Raw genomic sequence first — 5,816 nt, forward strand, 5'->3', positions numbered from 1 at the left:
TTCCAGTGGTCGACTTTATTGAATTTATTCCAGTTGGTCTGATGGTCTGGTCTCTTTTTTTTTTTTTTTTTATCCAATCACTCTAATTCACCCTAGCATTGGTAACAACTTGAATCGTGAGCCCCACCTAATCACTTAGAGAAACATAGTTTAAAAAAAAAAATAAAAAAGAAGTGAAAAGGACTCAACGAGATATGGTGAAACTATCATGTTATTTCTAACACCTGAGCTCTGTGCTTTTATGAATAGACTCTTTAGATGTTGCCATCTAGTCAGATTGGTTCCTCAACTCCTACAACCAAAATGCTTCCATCCACTTAGATTGGTTAGTGCCATCCTTAATAGGGATAAATTTCTAGGCTCTGGAGTTTATTTATTGCAAAAAAAGGTAACAAAAAGTTCTACCCCACCCCCAAACTTAAATCTAACATTGTCCTCAATGTTTCTAATCAAAGAACAGTACCAAAAATATAACATGAGGAAATAGTAAAGAGAGAGTCGGAAAGATAGTACCTGGGTGAAGTGTAACCAAAAACCTACAAAAATATTATACAACATACAAAATCGCCTCGATGGTCAATCAAGGTAAACAGGGTCCTCCAGAGGGACCTCCTCAACATCACCTGTAGGAAAAGGCTCTAAAAAGGGCTTCAATCGCTGACCGTTAACCTTCGAAGAACTACTACCATCTGGTGTCTCAATCTCAACAGCGCCATGAGGAAAAACAGTACGGACCACAAAAGGACCGGTCCACCGAGAGCGCAACTTCCCGGGGAATAGATGCAAACGAGTGTCATACAGAAGAACTTTTTGACCTGGAGAAAATGACTTTCGTAAAATATTCCTATCATGCACAAGTTTCATTTTGTTCTTATACTCCTTAGCACTATCGTATGCATCTCTACGAATCTCGTCCAACTCATTGAGCTGGAGCTTTCTTTGAGCTCCTGCCTTGTCAAGTGAAAAGTTTAAGTTCTTAATAGCCCAATAGGCTCGATGCTCTAACTCAACAGGCAGGTGACATGCCTTGCCAAACACTAAACGATAAGGTGACATTCCAATGGGTGTCTTAAACAGTACGGTAAGCCCATAAGGCATCAGTAAGCCTCGACGACCAGTCTTTCCTATTTGGATTAACTGTTTTCTCTAGAATACGTTTAATTTCCCTATTGGAAACCTCTACCTGACCACTAGTCTGAGGGTGATATGGGGTTGCTACTTTATGGGTAATACCGTATTGTTTCATTAAAAGAGCAAACGGTCTATTACAAAAGTGTGAACCTCCATCACTAATTATAGCTCGCGGCGTACCAAAACGTGTAAGTATATTCTCTTTCAAAAACTCGACTACGACCTTGTGGTCATTCGTTTTACACGGAACCGCCTCAACCCACTTAGACATATAGTCTACAGCGACAAGTATGTAAAGATAACCAAAAAAATAGGAAATGGACCCATAAAATCAATGCCCCACACATCAAAGACCCCAATCACTAAAATAGGGTTCAAAGGCATCATATTTCTACGGGAAATGGTTCCTAACTTCTGGCAACGCTCACAAGAAACACAATGACTATGGGAATCGAAGGCCAGTAAAATCCACACTGCAAAATCTTAGCAGCAGTCTTCTTAGCACTAAAATGACCTCCACATGCATGTTCATGACAAAAGGAGATAATACTAGACTGGTCACCCTCAGATACACATCTCCTAATAATCTAGTCCGGAGAATACTTAAACAGATAAGGATCGTCCCAAAAGAAATGCTTAACCTCGGCTAAAAACCTAGAACGATCTTGCTTACCCCAATGTTGAGGCATTCGACAAGTAACAAGATAATTCACTATATTTTCATACCATGGTGATTGGGAAACAGAGAACAATTGTTCATCAGGAAAGCTATCCCTTATAGGAAGGGAATCATAGGGGAACTAACAACTAGCCTAGACAAGTGGTCTGCTACTACATTCTGCACCCTTTTTGTCTCTAATGTCTGGAAAATTCCTGTAACAAAGGATCCATCTAATCAATCTAGGTTTGGTATCCTTCTTAGATAAAAGGTATTTCAAAGCAGCATGATCTGTATAGATTATGATCTTAGAACCTAATAATAGGACTAAACTTATCCAAGGCAAACACGATGGCTAAATTCCTTCTCGGTAGTTGTATAGTTCATTTGGGCATCATTCAGAGTTTTGCTAGCATAATCACATGAAGTAATTTGTTTTCTCGTGTCCTAACACGCCTATAGCATAATCTGAAGAATCACACATAATTCAAAGGGTAGGTTCCAGTTAGGTGCCTGGACTATCGGGGCAGTAGTGAGTAAAGTTTTAAGCTTCTCAAAAGCCTCTAAACAAGCATCATCAAAGACAAACTTAACATCTTTTGCAAGCAAATTGCAAAGAGGTCTAGAAATCAAGCTAAAATCCTTAATGAATCGACGGTAAAAACCTGCATGCCCTAGGAATGACCTAATATCTTTTACGGTTTTTGGGACCTGTAAAGTCTTAATAAGGTCAACTTTGGCTTTGTCTACCTCTATACCCTTTGAAGAGACGATGTGCCCTAAACAATTCCTGATTTAACCATGAAATGGCATTTTTCCCAATTAAGCACTAAATTTTTTTCCTTACACCTAGTCAACACTAATGTCAAATGATGCAAGCACTCATCGAAAGATGAACCAAACACTGAAAAATCATCCATAAAGACCTCTAAGAACCGTTCTACCATATCAGAAAATATGCTCATCATACAACGCTGAAAAGTTGCAGGGGCATTACATAGCCCGAAAGGCATGCGTCTATACGCAAAGGTACCAAAGGGACAGGTAAAAGTGGTTTTCTCTTGGTCTTCTGGGGCAATAACGATCTGATTATAACCGGAGTAGCCATCTAAGAAGCAATAGTGACTATGTCCAGCTAATCGCTCTAGCATTTGGTCGATAAAAGGAAGGGGAAAGTGATCCTTCCTTGTGACCTTGTTCAATTTCCTATAGTCAATAACACACGCCATCCCGTGGTCACTCGGGTTGGGATTAATTCATTATTATCATTCTGGACTACAGTGATACCTGATTTCTTGGGGACAACCTGAACAGGGCTGACCCACTTACTGTCTGAAATTGGGTAAATAATACCCGCATCTAACAACTTAAGCACCTCTTTTCGAACTACCTCTTTCATGTTAGGGTTCAGTCGACGTTGCATCTCCCTAGAAGGTTTGGAGTCTTCCTCTAAATGAATCTGATGCATACACACAGTAGGACTTATACCCTTAATCTGCTATAGTCCACCCTAAAGCTTCCTTATTGTCTTGAAGTACATTTACTAGCCTACTTTCCTGATCACTATCCAAATCGGAAGCTACAATCACAGGTAAAGTCTCAGATGGGCCTAAAAACACATACTTTAGAGTATCGGGTAGTGGTTTAAGGTCCAACTTTGGGGGCTCTTCTAAAGAAGGAATTAGGGTAGTCTCAGAAACTGGTAACGGTTCGAACCTAGCTTTCCATCTATCAGTGTCTAACACAGGGGTAGAATCTAATAGAGCATTCACCTGTTCAATAGTGCTATCGTCGTCAAAATCTAAACCAAAATGGGATAGACAACTTTCTAATGGGTCTTCAGACAAAATGTTTGGTAATGACTCCTGAACTAAGGCTTCTATCATGTTCACCTCTCAACACATGTGTCATCTAGCTCATGAGGTTGCTTACTGACATTAAAAATGTTCATCTCCATAGTCATATTACCAAAAGATAAACTCATCACACCATCATCTTCGACAGTTAATGATCGCATTAGACGTAGCTAAAAATGGGCGACCTAAAATCACAGGTATCTGGTTCTCTGGGTCAGGGACAGGTTGGGTATCTAGGACCACGAAATCCACTGGATAAATAAACTTGTCGACCTCAATAAGAACATCCTCGATAACACCTCGAGGGATTTTAACAGACCTATCAGCTAACTGCAGTGTCATCTGAGTAGGTTTCATTTCACCAAGTCCTAGCTGTAAGTATACATGGAATGGCAGTAAGTTCACACTGGCTCCTAAGTCAAGTAAAGCTTTTTCTACCCGGAAGTTACCTATTGTGCAAGCAATGGTAGGAGAACCTGGGTCTTTGTACTTTGGAGTTGTGGTGTTCTGAATGATTGAACTTACGTGACTAGCTAAAAAGGCTTTCTTATGGACGCTAAGTTTTCGCTTTCGCGTACACATATCCTTAAGGAACTTGGCATAAGCAGGAATTTGCCTAATTGCATCTAATAAGGGAAGGTTTATGGTAACTTGCTTAAAAACCTCCACTATGTCATTAAAGTTCGATTCCTTTTTGTTGGTACTAATAGCTGAGGAAATGGGGCTCTAGGCATAAAATCAGACCTTTCAGGAACCGAATTCACATCATCAGAAACTTTATCAGTCTCTCAGCTACTGGTCCTGAGAGGTGAGATCCTGAGGGGTGAACTACAGTATGTTCACTATCGGGCATGGTTACCTTATTGTCTACAACTCTACCACTTCTAAGGGTTCTAACAATTCAATTGATTCGATGGTTTTGCACCTAATTCATGAACTCCTCTAGGGTTGGGTTGTGTTTGACTAGGAAACTTACCTTTTTCTCTCAAAGAATCACTTATCAGACCAACCTGGGTTTTTAACTCGGAAATAGCCTGACTATTTTCTTGTCCTATCCTGTTACTAGCTTGTAGACTCTGTTCTACGGATAACTGAATTTTGCAGTTTGCTGAGTTAACAAGGCGAGAGATTCCTCTAAACTTAGGATTTTCTTATCTGACTGATTCTGAAACTGAGCTAGTCCTGAAGGATTCTTAGTATAGCCAAAACCTGGGGGAGCATTAGAATTACTAAACTGACCTTGACTTTGGCCCTTAGACCACGAAAGGTTCGGATGGTTTCTCCAACCAGGATTATAGGTTTCTGAATATGGGTCAATCTTTTGACGGTTATCAAATCTAGTGTTATTATAAAGAGCATTGGCTGCTCTTCAATATTCTGGCCTTCCCAAAAAGGCTCCACTCTACCACTAGTCTGGCCCACTTCTAAGGCTTCTAACCTTTTTTATAGCAGCAATTTTGGCATCTGATTCATAGCCTCCTTCTACCCTATTAACGTTTCCTCTACTTAAAAGAATTGTTTTCTGGGGTGCCCTACTATTTTCCCATTGCTGGGTTTTTTCGGCGATTTCATTAAAAAATTCCATCGCCGCATCAACAGTTTGGTTTTCAAATCCACCAGTGCATAGAGACTCAACCATGGTCGTTGTGGAATAATCTAAACCCTCATAAAGGATCTGAACTAGCCTAACCTTTTCTAAACCATGATGAGGACACTGGGATAATAAATCATTGAACCTTTCCAAATACCTATATAAAGATTCTCCCTCTTGTTGTGAAAATGTGCATATTTGCGTCCTAATAGACGATGTTTTGTGCCTAGGGAAAAACTTATTGAAAAAGGCAGATGTAAGTTGTTCATATGTCTCAATTGACTCGGAGTCCAAACTATACAGCCACGACTTGGCCTTATCTTTCAGGGAAAATGGGAATAACCTAAGTTTCAAAGCATCATCATCTAAGCCTTTAATTCTTAGAGTACTACAAATTTCTTCAAAATCCCTAACATGGTAATAGGGGTTTTCATTTTCTTTCCCTAAAAAGATTGGGAGCATCTGTAAGGTCCCAGGTTTCAGTTCATAGGGTGCCTCCGTTTCATCTAACTTAATACACGAAGGACGAGTAGTCCTAGTTGGATTCAACAAAGCTTTCAAAGTTGCCATTTCTGGCGCT

General features: G+C 39.9%; 1 pseudogene; it reads left to right on the forward strand.

Moving 5' to 3' along the window:
- Window positions 1-5,342: 5,342 nt before the first annotated feature.
- On the forward strand, window positions 5,343-5,442 carry LOC113300768 (annotated as a pseudogene).
- Window positions 5,443-5,816: the final 374 nt, after the last annotated feature.

This window comes from Papaver somniferum, chromosome 7 (assembly GCF_003573695.1).
Source record: "Papaver somniferum cultivar HN1 chromosome 7, ASM357369v1, whole genome shotgun sequence".
NCBI lineage: Eukaryota > Viridiplantae > Streptophyta > Magnoliopsida > Ranunculales > Papaveraceae > Papaver > Papaver somniferum.